Source organism: Drosophila innubila, assembly GCF_004354385.1.
Source record: "Drosophila innubila isolate TH190305 chromosome 3R unlocalized genomic scaffold, UK_Dinn_1.0 2_E_3R, whole genome shotgun sequence".
Lineage (NCBI taxonomy): Eukaryota > Metazoa > Arthropoda > Insecta > Diptera > Drosophilidae > Drosophila > Drosophila innubila.
In genome coordinates, this window is record NW_022995380.1 from 21,749,265 (window position 1) to 21,766,080 (window position 16,816).

At 36.4% G+C, this 16,816-nt stretch overlaps 1 protein-coding gene across 1 annotated transcript in view; it reads left to right on the top strand.

Annotated features, from left to right (window-relative positions):
* LOC117792396 overlaps positions 1-16,816 on the top strand; it is a 144,414-nt gene that overhangs the window by 735 nt on the left and 126,863 nt on the right. The window lies entirely within an intron of this gene.

Below are 16,816 nucleotides of genomic sequence, written 5' to 3' on the forward strand. Positions count from 1 at the left end.
AAGCCCAAATATTTAAAACACCTTTAGAAATATGAATTTCTCAAATGAATTTCAAAAATTACTCAAAACTATAGCCCAAATACTTAAAACACCATTATTATCATAATAATTATGTTTGTTTATTAGATTTTCCAACACTTCAAGTATATAAAAACTTTTCATTTAATATGCTAGTCACGAAGTGTTTATTACTTAGTACGATATAATGGTTATTATTTATACATATAAGTATTAGTCCTAGAATGAATTTCACTTCAAATTTTAAATCATTTTTTTCTACAAAAATTTAAAAATTAGTTTTACTTTGTAAAACTCTTGTTTTAATATTACATATTAAAATGCCATTTGAATCTTCTATCAAAATAGACTATTATCTTTTAAGAAACTGTTTTAAATATCTATATATTTCAAGCATAAAAAATATTAGCGTTGCTTAAAACTATTTTCCACCAAAATAGCAATAGTTATCTTAATTTTTTAAGTGTTTGTAATGTAAATATACAAAAGTGTCAAAAGTATCTGTGTTGCAAATAATAAATATATTATCTATTGTTCAGATACAACACTTTTAGTTTTAAGTACATTCCGTTATAAAAACTAACTTTGATATGAAATGTCAATATCATAACAAAATTGACTGACAAAAGCATACTAAAACGGTTCTAAAAGAATATCTTCTGATGGCCTATTTGAAATTATGCGTACATATGTATTTAAACTCAAAGCTTTGGCTTTAGCTTTTGATTTTTGTCTGCCCCTCCCCCATTTGCTGCACTCTGCGTCCGCCCACGACACGACAATTGTGCAGCTGTGGCAAATGCTGGCGGCATTTGCTGCAAAGTGTGCCAAGGTCAGCGTCAGCTTCAGCGACAAAATCATGTTGGGGGCGCTGCACATACTACAATACATACATACACACATATGTATCTATGATTTTATGTATCTATGTATCTTGGCCATGCAATGTGGGGAGCGAGCATATACATATATGTTGTACATACATATGCATGTATTTATATGCTTATGTGCAACGCATTGCATTCCACGTGTATGTGTCTATGTGGCAAGCTGCTTTGGTCACTAGCAAATTGGTTTTGAGGGTCGCATTTCGCGCTTTCAGAGTCACGTAACTGGGTTAACTCGGGCTGGCTGACTGAGTGCTGGCCTTCTTCCGAATGCCCTGGATGGCCTAAATCCAAAAGCCAAGACAATTACTTTTATATATCAAAGCAAATAAATGACAATTTAGGTTGATGAGAAATATTATATTATTGTTCAAAATAAAGCATAAACTATGTTGACCTGATTTACTTTTTTTTATACGATTTCGTTGGTCACTTGATTGTGATAGTTCGAAAGTTTAGCTTTACTTAAATTTAACATTTTCAATGAGTAAATTATACATATTTCTAAGTTCAATTCTATATGTTCTCCATGATCACAACAAATTTTGCTACTGTTTACAGTTCTATAAATGAAGTTCAGTTGAATTCTACACTACAGATAAGAAATATTTGTTGTAACAGATCATGAGATACACTATATCTTATCTGTATTTTTAAATATTCTCCTTGGTCACATTATAGCTGGAGCTTATTAGTCAAACTTCAGGCCATATTCTACTTTTTAGATATGAAACTATTTGCTAAAGAAGTTCTTGAAATGCCTGAGCTCATTAAACGAACTTTAACTATATATATCAATCTATAAATATCAGATACGGGCCTAATTAACTACTTATTTAATGAAATAGCCATTTCTTTGGCATTGAAAAAGTAGCGCCGATAAATATTTTTAAACTAGTAATGCTTAAAAAATCCATTAATTATTTATTATTTAAAGTACCAAATTTTTTATTAACTAAATGCAATGCTAATGCCAACTAACTTCCGATTTCATAAGCAATATTCAACGCCAAAAACATAAATTATAAATTGATTTTTTAAGCATTACTAATTTAAGAATTTTTACTAGCACTACTTTTTCAATGCTAGTAATAGAAATTTCATTATCACAAATTTTTTTCAATTGCTATTAAAAAGTAATGGTAATGCTTAAAGGCATTATATTATATTTTTTATTTTCTGAAAATTTCTTCCACTCAATTGACTTAAACGACAGAGTTTAAAAAAGAGATACTGCTATATTTGGTTGTTAACCCACTGGTTGCATGTGGCTTTATCAATTGTGTGTGTGTGTGTGTGTTGTGTTGAGGAAACTCAAGTCATTATTGCTCACGTTTTGTAGTACGTGTAATGCTCTTATAATCTTCCGTCTCCAGGCCACAGCCCCAATACAATTACGTCACTCAGAAACGACGAGAGACCCGCACGATTTCCAAATGAAACATCGTTGGGGCATTTATAGAATTGCTCGATTTCGATGCCCCGATGTCGATGCCGATGTCGATTTCGATGCCGATTCCGATGCCGATTCTGATGTCGATGATGGCAATGACGATGCCGCCGATGTCGTAATAGAAATGTTGTTTAGCATTAAATTCGAGAAAGAATTTGATAGACAAAAAAAAAGCAATGTGCGATACATGTTCAGGGTTAAATAAACATATGTACATTAAAACGTAGATATGTACATAGATTTGTAGATGTGTGTATATAACAAGTTCGTTCCTTCAATTTAAATTTCACACAATTCTAAAGGCTTTATAGCTAATTATATAGATTATATTTGCCAGACTGCCGCATAACGTAGGAATTGTTTTCGCTTAATTGCGTCATTATTCAGGCAGAGATACAAATAAAATTAGCTGCGGCTTGTAGATAGATGTCATAGATAGTTGGATAAGCGTCGCGGCGCTGCATGATGCAGATACATAAGCATGTATCTGTGAGATACATATGTAGATGACTGAGACCGGCATCAGCCTCAAACTGCGTTTTTATTCGCCTTCTCATCGCTCTAGCTCTCTCTACTACGTATATCTTTCTCTCGTTTATCTCATTTACTTCCTACACTTGTGTTTTTTTCATTTTCATTTTCATTTTCATTTTTGTTTTCTGTTTTTGTTTTTCCGCCTGTTGTTTATCCCCCGTTGCTTTTCAACTAATAATCGCTAAATACTCGTACGTTGGCAATTGTTGCACTGCACTGGGGCGTGCTCTAACTACAAGATATACAAATGCACATAGACAGATACAGATACAGATACAGCTACAGATATAGATATAGATACAGATACCCAGTCTCAATGCCAACTTAGCTGCGCGTATCTGTTCCGTGTGGCTTGTCAATACAATTTCAGTTAGTACTTACATGGGTGTGTGCTTGCGTGTGTGTGAGTGTGTGTGTGTAGTTGTAGTATCTGGAAGAGCGTTCGAGCCTCAATGTATCTAACAGATGCGCAGCGACAACATCTCATTCCAATGGTTTTTTTTTTGCTTGTGTGTCGAATAAAACACAATAAAAATGCGGCCACACTTTTTTTTATGCTGTATCTCAAAACATTGCTTAACTATTTGTTTGACCCTGAGTTCGGCTATTTAAAAGTTATTGAAACTTTGAAAGCACATGAAAGCTTCTAGCAAACCAAATTGTTAAATATATTAAGAATTTTAGTACACATGAATGTTTTAATTTACTTTTATGCTACATATATTGAGGCTTTAAAATCACATTTAAGCTATAAGTGAATTCGATTGCTTTAAGACTTAACAATCTATTTTGCTGAAAACTAGCTGACAACCAGTTTGTTTTTCATTTAGCCCTTACAAGTTACAAACGTCAGTCGTTTATGACCTCATCTTCAGTTTGTAAATAATCTACACAACCAAAAAAAAAAAAATAAATATAAAAAAATGTGACCTGATGTGAGAAGAGTCAAGCTAAATCGAAGCTTTATGTTTATTTTAACTTTTGCTACTGCTCGTAAGTCAATCAACAATTGGTTTTGTGCTAGGTTTCGTAATCATTATACAAACTTCCACGAAATCGAAGAGAGAGAAACAAATGTAGATGTAAATGTATCTATAGATGTATATGTATCTGTATTTATGGTTGTCCTCGGCATGTGATGCTCACGTGTGCTGTGTGTTGTGTGTTGACTGCTTCGAGCCAGTTTCATATTTTATACAATGATCCATTGTTGTTTTTTTGCTTGTAAATGGGGAAAACGCAGTCTACAAAAAAAATATATTTGAATTTGAATTTGAATTTTTTGTTGGACTTGAGCAACAGCCTTTTGTTTATGGCACATACACACAAACACACACACATACAAATGCCAGAGAGCCGGCCAAACTAGTTGGGGAGTGTACCAATAAGTGTGTGTGTGTGTGTGTGTGTGTGTATCTATTTGTGCGACGGAAACGTGAGGCAATTTATTCTAAGGTTATTTGAGCGAGAAACTTGTTGCTCGCATTTTCATTTCAATTACGATGACGTATACGCCGCGTCAGCCGCCTAATTACCAGCCAATGAATCAGTGGCCACTGGCCAGGAGCGAGCCTATATAATTTGCCAGCCTAATATAATTAAAGGGCAACGCACAGCACAAAACTAAGCACGACTGTCTGGCCAAATGTCAGGCGCCATTTATCAAGTTACTTATATATATATATTTTTTTTCCCCCTTTGGGTGTGTGGCGTTAAGTGCGGTTACTGGTTATGTGTAGTATGTTAACTGGACTCAAGACGGGTAGCCAACGCTAAGATTTGTTTGCTCGCACTTCCGCAGGGCATTTGCAGACCCAAAACCCAAGTAACAGCTCCAGTTCCAGTTTCAACTTCAGGCTTCAGTTTCTCCCCTACACAGAGCTGTATTTAAAAGTAAATTTATTTTAATGACATTGAAAATGTGTTGCTTGTCTTTTGCACGCAAGTTGCTCGTGCTTGGCGCTGACATAGTTTCCCAAAAAACAAAGAAAGAAGAGGCACAAAAGTTGCGTTAAATGCCAATTTTGGTATGGTTCGCTTTCGTCTTGGTGTTGAATTCTTTACTTTCATTTGTCGCTCGTCTTCTCGCTCGTAATTTGTCTTGCAATTAGTGCTCTCTCATTTTCACTCTCTCTCTCTTTCTCTTTTTGTTTTTCTCTCGCATTCTGCGACCCATTTTGGCAGTAAATTAAAAGAATTTGTCGAGAGTAAATAATACAAACTGCAGCGTTTTAAATTAATGGCATCGCATTTAATTTCATTTCATTTATTTACTTTTCGCCTTTTTATTTTTGTTTTTTTTCGACAGTCCAAAAGCGCTGCACAAATTGTTGACCATGTCATTGGCAATGGCACTGGCACTGACTGTTTGACTGTTTGACTGCTTGTCTGCCTGACTGACTTGGCCAACTGTCAGCTGTCCGCAGACTGCAAAAATGTTGACCCAAAAGAAAGTGAAAAATGCTTTTAACTGAAGTTGAACAAGTTCTGTGAGGTTGGTTAAGGTTTTATGCTGTGTTTGTCAACTGCAGGCAGAAGCTTAAGAAAATTGTATTTATTTACAATATATATTAAAGTGTATAAGTAAGTGAAAGGGCGTTCAAGGATTTCTTATAAAAGCAACTTTTGAAAGTGGCAAATTTGAGTTTTAGCATCCTTTCACTTTCCCATAACTTATTAATTGAACTATTTATGCGAACGGCAAAGTGGACGGTATTTATAACTTTGAAAATATGTTAAAAGCGTCAATATATCAATATATATTTGAATATACAATTTATCAGTCATTCAAGCGGCTCTTTTGCGTTGATCAAAAACCATTTCAAATTGACCCACATACCAAGGTGGCATGTACCCAAAACGACACACACACACAGACACACACACACCTATCTCATGTGTATTGTCAGGTGTGCATTTGTTATGTGTGTTGTTGCTTTTAAGGCCGTTATAAAGCGGCAAAAGCCAAGCCATTAATGCCAACAACAAAAAGTCAAATCCCCCCTTCAAAAACAACCGAAACTGAAACGAGCTGCTTGCATTTTATTTTTATTTATTTATTTATTTTTTGTATTTTTGAAAGTCGTTTAGATTTTGGTTTTTTGGGCTCACCTTCAGTTTCAGTTTGGGCTCCCTTCTGGGCCAGCTTTGGCTTAGAATAAAGCCACCTCAACTGCCCTCTTAAGTTGAGATTGTTTGGTTACCAAAACGAGTTTTGTTTTCTTTATGAGGAAGAGTCCAAACTGATTTTTGAGTTGTATTGTTTTTTTATTTATTTTGCTGAACAACAACATGAAAACTGTTGTTGTACATTACAAAATGAGTCATTTGTCACTTGCTGACCATAACTGGGCATTGGGGTCGACAGCAAAGAAATGATATCTATGATATTTGAAGCTGATGAGCAACTGGCAACATTCTTCATACTTTTCGTCACAGTCACTGTGAGACGTGCTGTAAATGGAGACAGGTCCAAACATATATATAGAAACTTAGAAATGTCATTCAACCTGGTCGTTGCAGCTTGTTTGACCAATTTTTTAATGCCAAATTCTATATGATACAAGTACTTTATATATGTTGTTTGCTCTTTAGGTACTTTATGCTATTATTTATGATAAGAAGTACTCTCTGCCTGTCTGCTCGATATGTCTGTAATTTATCGTTTCCAATTAGAGCACGCGGTTTTTTGAGACATTTGCTAAAGTCGAGACATTGAGACGAGACTCTCTACCTGCTTGAATGGGCCACAAGGTTGATTAGTCATTAGAGTGCAGCAAATATGGGCGACCCAACGACCCGGTCGACACAGTTGACCTGGACGTAAACAAGGGTTCACATTGCGGAGTTCAAGTGACCTGCCAGCCTGTCATTTTTTAGCTTGTTGTTCGACAAAAAAAAACTAAATAATAAAGAAGAGGCAAACAGCACGCAGGCCAAAAACAGCCAAATATGTTTGCCGCTATCATAAAACCATAGCAATGCAGCAAGCGAAACAACCAAATTCCCGTATCCCCGAGTCCCCGTGTCAGGTCCAGACCAGACCAGACCAAACAGCAGGCAGTCCCTCATACATACAAACAGAAATATATATCCCGATACCGAGTAGAGAACAGGCAAAACGACAGGATTGCCAAGCGCTCAACTGAGGCTCTGAAACGGCAATGGAAATGTTACTGAAAATGGGAATTGGAATGGAAAACGGACACGTTTCGGCTTGCCATTTGGTATTGGTTTTTCTTCATTTATTGAGAAGGGACTGTCCCAGAGACATTTTCACACAAAGTGGTTGACAAATGCCTCATAAACGCTCAGATTGAATAGATTATTGGCAGCAGGCGTAACTGCTGAATAAGCATGTGGCTAAAATAATAAAAAAAAAGGATGCAAGATAAGATAACTAAAAGGTGCGATGCGGAAATGCAAGCCAAAGAATTAAAGATTCTTATATAAAATGAAGATTTTTTTTTTTAAATATGATAACAAAATTTTTGTTAAAAAAAATGGAAACTGGACACTATAAATAAATTTATAAAACTGATTATAAGCATTTAGTTTTTTTGGTCTCTTAAGTATTAAATACAAGAGCAACTATTTTTTCAGAAAAATAGATTTACATACATATGTATCTTAATAAACTAAAATAAAACTTAAAAAAAAAAAAATAACTAACTAAATAATGGTATTCTTTTAATCAAAATAAAATGTATGATTTTTTTTACAATTACTTGACAAACTGAAGTCTTTCCGGAAGTCTCTAGCAAATAGTCAACCAAAACACTTAAAGCTTTGTTATTTGCGTAGGGAAACAGTTCAAATAGTTACCTTAAAAACCACTTGATAAAAAGACAACAAGTCTCAATCGAAATTTTACGCTACAACTTTTTGTTGTTCAACTTTTATCATCTACGCAGTTTTTTTCTTATTTTTTATAAATACGCTCACACAAAATGTAGGTTAACTTGTTGTTGTTTTTTATCCATATTCGTTGTTGTTGGCCTTTGTTCGACTCTTTTTTTGCGTATACAAATTATGACTTAATTTAAAAGTGAAAGCGTTGACGCTGAGCTTGATGCGTAGCTAAAACGTTATTAGGTAATGCTAGAGTTTCTTCACAGAGCTCGTAGCTTTAAGGAACTTTGCTGTGAGGTCCCAATGCGCAATAAGAGTGTGTAGAGTAGTGTAAACTGGAAATGTACAGGACAAAGTTAGTTCCCAATGTAATCAAGTTGCCAGGCGCAAGCATACACACACACACACACACATAGATACTCTCTGGAGGGATGGTGAGAGGAGGGGAGGGGAGGGGAGGGTCTGCTGGGTCGCTCGTTTGGTCGCTTGGTCGTGTGCGTGCCACAGAACGTAAACAAAAACACGAATGTAAAGAAGAAGCGGAAAGTGCGAGATAAACAGAAAACAGCTGTACACACCATTAAAGCAGGCACTGTTCATGTGTGTGACAGAGATGCTAAATTATAGACAGAGATGCAGCGATGTGGAGGCGAGAGCGTGCGCTCTTCTTCTTCTTCGTCTTGCTGTTGTTGTTGTTGTTGTCTCCAGCTAAAACCCGTTTGAGAAAAATAAATATATATATGAAAACAACGGAGTCACAGCGACAGTTACGCACTTTACGCACGCTCAGAGCTGATTGTTTGCTTGTATGAGTGTGCGTGTGTCTGTGTGGTATGTGTGTGTGCGTATGTGTGTATATCTTACTGAAGTCGTTGATATTTTCGACGACTTTGCTTTGAAGAAAAACCGGCTCTCTGGGTCTGAGTTTGGGTTTGTGTTCGACTTTGGGCTCTGTGGCGGAAATACGCAGCAGCGTATGCGTTGACCGCCCGCTGACACACACACTCAAACACACACACACACACGCACACACACACACACGCACACACACACACACGCACACACACATCAGTAGACGTATTTAACAAAGAAGAAGCCACGCATGAAAATTGCCTTTCATGTGGCAGACAACACAGCGAAAAACGCATAGAAAATAGAAGACATCAACGTCAGCAACGACGAGACGCGGCAACGTCATCGACAATGTACAACTATTGTTGTTGTTGCTGTTGTTCTTGTTATCAACATCATCATCATATTTGTTGGGCTTTGTCTTGGTGTTGTTGGCTGTACACACACACACGCACACATCGATGGGGCAACCCTCGTAGAATCAAACACCCCCCATACCCATTTTATGCCTTACCCTTAACTTGATTTTGCTTCCACTTTTTGTCTTTTTTCATGCCCTTGCTGAGAGTATTTTAATTTTGTCACCAAATGTGTGAAATTTAGAATTAACCCATACAAATTATATAATAATCTTTATCAGGAAGACGAACAAACTTATCCCGTAGTTATGAATTTATTAGGATGAAACTTGGCACAATTATCGGTCGTATCCCATCTCTATATCATATTGCATTAGGAACGATCGATAGAAAATCTACCATAAGAATGAAAATTCTTTATTGACTTTTCAAGATATCTCAATCATTTGCGTATGTGCGTAAATCATAAAGAAGTTATAATAAAATCGGACTATTACGTAATAACGATTTTATAGGAAGACTTGGTCGAAAGCTGTAGTTTCGTATGTAAATTTTTAATGTTTTTGAAATACATTAAAATAAACTTGGAGATTGTGTATTTTGTATTGTTTTAAACATTAAACATATAAGCAAATTGGCCAATATCGGACTACTATATTACATAAATTTCTTAGGAACAATCGGTCATAAATAAAAGTTTCGCATGCTAATTTATTATGCGTTTTGATATGTTTCAGCCACATTTCATACATCCTAAAAAAGATTGGGTTAAAGTCGAAATACTATATCACATAGTTGGGGATAATAAAAGTTTTTGTATGAAAATGTATGGTTCTAAAATATATTTTAACTAAACCCGCTAGTTTTGGTATTGCGTATTTGGTATTTAATTATAAATTTATATATCTTAAAATAAAATTGTATACAGGACTATGCAAGGGTATTAAAATGTCGACGTGCAAAATATAAAATAAGTTTCTTCTTTTTTTTTTTGTTCATAATGTTGCGGCTATTGTCACTTTGGGGCAGCGCGTCTGGGGCAACCAAAAATAACTGTTTCCGGTATTTGGGTCACATGAAATTTAATCAAATTAAAATGTTCGACAGCAAAAAAAAAGGGGCCAAAGTTGGTGGAAAGAGGGCACAACAATTGTTTGATGTGCAGTTGTGCGTGTATGCGCGTTCATGTGTATGTGTGTGTGAGTGTGTGTGTGTGTGAGTGTGTGTATATTTGCTGGCATTTCAACGGCAGCCAAATGCATTGCAACAGTTGCTGCGCCTCGAGGCTGGCATCCAATTTGATTATAATTTGAAGTGGAGGTGGAACTGCAACAGTTTTCCTGCTGCTTTGTCAAATGTATAAGTGTGTGTGTATGTGTGTGTGTGTGTGTGAGTAACAGATTCAACAGATTTGTGGGCCAACGTTGTGCAGTTTTAGTTGACAGTGGCCCCAAGGGGAATCAACAGCAGCAACATCAGCTATATCAGCAGCAGCAGCAGCAGCAACTCAAGTATCAGACACATATCAAATCTTGAAATCCCCAACGACGCAGTGCGATTGTAAATCTTGTATGCTTATCGTATATGGCTTATCACAGCTGGCAGAACGGGTTAGTCGAATTGTGTTGAACATTGCCAAGTGTTGAGAACTCGATTGAAAAGCGATTTCTCTCTCCGCACTGCAAACAAAACAAATGTGTCGATAATTGAATAAGCTGCATCGGTAACTCTATGATAATGTCTTGATTAGATGTTCTTTAGTCGCAGATTAACTTTACTTTCAAAATTACTTGGCAATAAATAAATGGATTACTGACGAGTTGGACTTGAATGAATTCTAAACACAAATTATGCTTCACATAAATGCATAAAAATGTTAAGCAAGCATAAAACACTCTCACTTAATAATAAAATATGTATAATAAGTCTATAAAAAACCCGTAATAAATCTTAATTATTAAATTTTAATCAAAATTTAAAATAAAAAATTAAAAACCATTTTTCGAGTTATAAGAAAGTTGTATTTAATATGTTTACGATAAATATAAAAATTCATAAAGTAATTAAATTTTTTAAAATGATAATAAAGTAAATTACAAATACAAATGCAAATAACTAAATATTCAAGAAAGTAAGTTGCTTATTAAAACAAGTACTAATAGCATATTAAAAATTACTTAGCCCAAATAAAAGTTATTTAATTCAGTTGGAATAAGTATTTATTTTTCATCTCTGGCAATAATTCTAAAGAAATCGATAGTTGTTTAGTTGCCTTCAATAAAAAGTGTATTCACCCAATATCGTTTAAAATATTTTAAAAGTCTAAAGAAAACTTTTCAATAAATTCTGCTACATTTGGTTTCGTGGAACTTCAGGAAGTGTCTGAAAGTTCTTTATCTAATGTAAACACACACTTTCTCCTGCCGTGATATTGCCTGGCTACCTGCCCTAGAAATAACTTCGAAAGCGTATTTCTGTCAATCTGTACATTAGTTAGACAGTCGACCTGCCGGCCGGCCCGAAAGCCCAAAAAAAACGAACGCCGAAAGCAGAGATATTTCCGAGATATCGAGATGCTGGTGTTGGTGTGAGTGAGAAACAAATAAAACAAAATGGCAGTCGCCCAAGCTGTTCATTGAAAATAAGACAGAGAAGAAGAAGAAGAAGAAGCGAAAAACTACGACGCAATATGGCCGCCATTTTGTTTTTTTTTTTATATTTATTTTGCTCCGTTATGTTGAGTTTGTACGCGCATTCGGCGTCTATTTCTCGATTTTGTTTTGTTTATGTCGTTTCTTCTTTTCACATCAGTTTCGGGCTCACTTGGCGCGTTTTTCTACTCTTCTTCTTCTTCTTCTATTGCGTAGGCGGCGACGTCATCACGCAATTTTACGCATCGGTTTCTCACGTCGCGCTATTTTCGTCTCGTTATTATATTATTTACATTTCGAAAGCGCTAAAAAAAGCTTGACAAAAAACACCGCCAACGCTTTCGATGCCAATCATGCGTAAATTACGCGATTAAATTGAGTTTTACGGTTTTTCGAGCAGCATGCTAAAACGCTTCTCATCCAAATAGACAAAGGAATTTGAAAGCAAAACCCAGTTAAATGTGGCATGCGGCCTTAGCCTTAGCTTTACAAGTTTTCCCACCTTTTGTTTGGTTGTTTTGCTTTAGCCATATAAATTTCGCTGTTGTTGTTGTTGTTGGCCGCTGGGCGTGTCGACTGTTGTGGGCGTGGATGTGGGTGTTGGCGTTGCTTCCGTTTTAATGGCATCTGGTACGCAGTTTTTGTTGTTGTCGTCATCACACGCTGCGTATACGTAATGTCAGTTGAGTTGCTTCCTTGCCTTGTCGCCTGCTGTACAGAGTTTGTCTGTCTGTTTGTCCGGCTGTCTGCCTGTCCGTCTGTCTGTCTGCCTGGCTGCTTGTTTGCTTACGTAGCATTTCCTTTAGGCATTCAGCAGGCGGCGTTTATCAGGCGACTACTAAGCCGCCTTTTGCACATTCGCCACCCGGAAAGAAAACCTTTTCAATTTTATTTGACTCATTTTCGTATTCGCTTTTCATGCCATTTTCCTTGTAGTCTCATATTTATGGCTTCCCACTTATTTGTTTGCCGGCCTATTCTACCCCCTTTTAGGCCAAACAGCTGTAGGTTTCATTAGTTGCCTGGCCATTATCACCATTGCCTCAAAGAGAGGCGTGGGCCTCGAGCCTCGTGGAGTGTGGGCGTGTTAGCAGCATGTGGGCGTTTTTGTACGACGTCATAAAGTAAGTATAACATATACACTCAATTTAGACTTCATTGTTGTCCTCTTACAGCTTCTTTTGTGCTCATTCTTGCTCTCGATTGGTTTTCCACCTCTCGATGACGTCAAAACTGTTGAAATTGTTTACTAAACATTGAAATCAATGCAAATTCTTTAAATTCCATATCATACGTAGTTTCAGTTCTTTACTGTTTTTTTTTTATTTATTTTTTTTTGAAAGTTATGTGTTTGACTTGAACTTTGGCAAACATTTTTGTAGTGAGCATGCAATGAAATTGCTGAACATTTTCATTGGCATTTTCTTGACATTTTTGTCGATTACAATGAACGCTCGTTAAATTTTATCGTCACTAATAAAATTTAATTGAAACAGGAAACTCTCGCATAAATTTGAGCAACGTATGGAGACAAAACACACACATACACACACACACACACACACATATTGAGGGTCGTTCGATAAAAGATTTTCGAAGTGAAAAGAAATCCTTATGAGGGGTTGCCAGGGGTTGCCCTCAGCAATGTGTAGTTTATGCGCATCGGAAATGCAATTGGATATGGCCAATATACTGACTTCGACTATACATATGTATTTCAGTTGCAGTAATCTGAACGCGTTGTTAAGTTGCTGATTTGACAGCTGTAAATGCACATGGATATGATTACTTTGTGAGATTCAACTTGGCATTTAGTGCTTATTAAAACTTAAGTAAAGCACTCAATTGAAGACTCTAAGTTGTAACTCAATCATGACCCAATCTTATGACGTAGCCAGAATTCATAGAATAACGTATTTATCACGCTCCAACACAATTCCAAGGGTATGTCCCGATTTCAGCGCCCCAGGGGGGAATCTTGACAACTCGGTGCGTCATTTTCCAATTAATATTATGCAAAATAATCTCGAAATTCAAATTAGAATCAAATACACAGGTTGAGGGAGAGACAAACTAAATGAAACAGAGAGAGAGAGAGAGAGAGAGACATTTAGCGGTGTCTCCCGGCGTTTTGCGTTTTGTTTATACGCCCATTTGGGTTATTCAACTTTCGGGAGCGACCGATTTCGATGCCGAGCCGTTGATCCCGTTTGACTCTTCCAACTGTTTGGGTTGTACAAAAATTCTGATTTTTTTTCTTTTTTTTTTTCTCTCAAGTATGTGTGTTTATGTGTACATGTTTTTTGTTGTTGTATTTTGTGAGTGTCGTTTTTGTGTTGCGGCATTTCATTTTTATTTTAACAGGGGAACAAACGCATTTAAATATTTTAGATTTGTGTGAGTGTGTGTTTGTATTTGTTATACGAGTGTGTGAGTGTACATTTGTGTATGTGTGATTTTGTGAGTGCGTTTTTTATCGCATCAATTGACTCGCTGTTTAAATCGCAAAGAATTTCAATTGCAGCCCATCGTCCATCGTTTACCCACTTGTCTCTGTTCTCTCTCCCTCTCTTTCTCACACGCACACTGATCTCTTCGCTTATTATGTATCTTGAAATGATGTAACAATTTATCAGTCGTGAGAGTAGGCCAATCAGATATGACATATAGGTAATTTCAATTGTGAATCACAAGTTGTAATGGATTTTTGCTTTATGACATTAAAAGTTTATATTGAACTAAACTATGTTTTATTACCTGCTGAAATACTCCATTAAATAGATTGTCTGATCATTGAAAATTAATCGAAATCTTTTGATTTTGACTTAGTTAACGAACAGCAAATAACAATTAAGCTTCAAATGCTTTTTAAAATTTTTTTCAATACTTTTTCATATCTTGCAACACATAATTTTAAAAGAACTTTTCGTTTTGTGTATCTTTTGATTCTGAGCGGGGGTTTGCTTTGCCGGCATCTAATTTCCTCTCTCTGCTCTTTGTTTCTCTCTTTCGCTCTCTTCGTCTCTTTTTTGTCTCTTTGGAGGTGTTGAAATTTAAGTAATCAGCATTGAGGGTTCAATGTCTCGCTCTCCAATAGCAAAAACAACGAGAACAACAGCAACAACAACAACAACAACAGCAACAACAACAACAACAACGTTGTCTCGTCGCACCGCAGCAGCTGCTGCAACAGGTGATCCTTTGCCATGAGCTGTGAGTTGTCTACCTTTTTGCCGGCTGAAGGTCAACAAACTTGGTGGTGGCAGCGGCAATGTCGGTGGTGGCGGTGCCACTGTTGGCCAGAGGCAAACGAACTCCATGACGTCGCCGCAGTCTATCTATGTATATGTGTGTGCGTGTGTGTGTGTGTGTGTGTGTGCGTCTGAGTTTTATTCCTTTTGCGGCAACGTCGTGCAGCGAAGCCTGAAAAAACCGTAATTTGAATCCAATCTTTTTGGGGATTCTCTTTTACACAAACGAAAAATGCCAAGAAAAAGAAAAAGAAGAAGAAATACGACGACGACGACGACGAAAATGCCGACAATCAAAACAGAAACCATACGAATACAAAAAGAAATTCAGTCGAAAATTAACCATAAAATAAGACAAGATAGAAAAGTAAACACTGGCATATCGACCTATAGATACCCTGAAACATTTGAAATAGACTTAAAAAATACTATAAGATTTTAAACTGAAATGGCAAGAAAAGTTTTATTGTCACAGGATATTTAAAAAATTGTTGTCAATGATCAAACAAAAAAGTATCATCAATTTACAGATCTCAACTAAGAGAATCGCAGAAGATTGAAGATTAGACCAAGAAACTAAGAAAAAGTTGAAGAAATAATAATGATACTATAGTATTACTCATTTGCCTAGCTAGAGTATAATAATAAAACCTAGACTTCTATGCGTGTCAGACTTAATTTATTTATAAACAAACTTAAAAGAGCGAGAAGGAACTACAGAGAAATAGAGAGAATGAGAAAGAGAGTTAGTTGATTTCGTCATGAGTCCAAAAATATGTCATGTTCGGAGTCGGTCAAGCAACCCAAAAGCAAAACCAAACCCAAAACCAAACCCAAAACCAAACAAAAATCTATATACAAATTTGAGACACCGTTTGTTAGACTTTTATTTTGTTTTCATTGTAGTTATTGTTGTGGTGAAGCGGGCCAAGTTTATTGACCATCCCGTGGCAGTGACGAAATTTATGCCAATGGTAATTACCAGTAGGCCCAACAATTTGTTGCCATGTTTGTTTTGGCCTCCAGATTGTTGACTTCCCCGAAAGCTAAAGCTGATCTCAAGCCATGGGAAGCTGACGATTCAACTAATACCATCAATTACTGCTGTTGCTATCATTACCAACAATGGAACTTTGCACATTATCTGTGTTTTTTTTTTTTTTTTGTGGCTTTATTTCTCTCTATTTTTCTATTGGTTTTCTATTTATTTAGTTTTGCGTGCGCGTTTCTTTAATTGGTTACGTGACCGTCGAGTGACGACGGAGTCGCTTTCACCCAAATATTGAGCCCTTCAAATCAATTGATATGCCATAGCCCAGAGGTCTAATCAAGTCAAATTGAGCATATTCACATATGTATGAGTGTAGACTCGTTTATTTGGTATATGTTACATATAACAAAACCCTTTCGCTGTCCAGACAACAATCTGGCAACACTGGCAGCTAGCCAGAAATATAGGCATAAGGACTGTGGAGTGACTGACCCATTTTAAGCAGCTGCCAACAAAGTTGAGTTGCCTGTTCTCTTCACTTCTCTTCTGTTCTGTTATTTTCTGGCCTCTTCCACTTGTCCTACTGACTCTGCCAATTGCAAATGGCGTCAACTGAGCTTCCTGCTTTTGGCCGTTGCCATGCCCGACTCTCGAAATAGGTCAAACAGCACTTTTTTTTTCTGTGTTATTATTATTATTTTTTTTTTTTGGAATCATATTCGTATCCTGCAACCGGGCAACGTTGCGCATAAGTTTGTTATGACTAAGCTTCGGCTCCGTGTGCCACATGCAAATGCAAATTTAAAACAAAACAGCAGCAACAACAACAACACAGCAACCCAACGGAATCAACATCGAAATAACAACAACAAATATAAGCAACAACGTTGTTGCATCAGTGGTAAAATGATGACACATATTTATTTTGTAGCAGTGAAAAAATACTAATAAATAAAAAAAGCATAAATT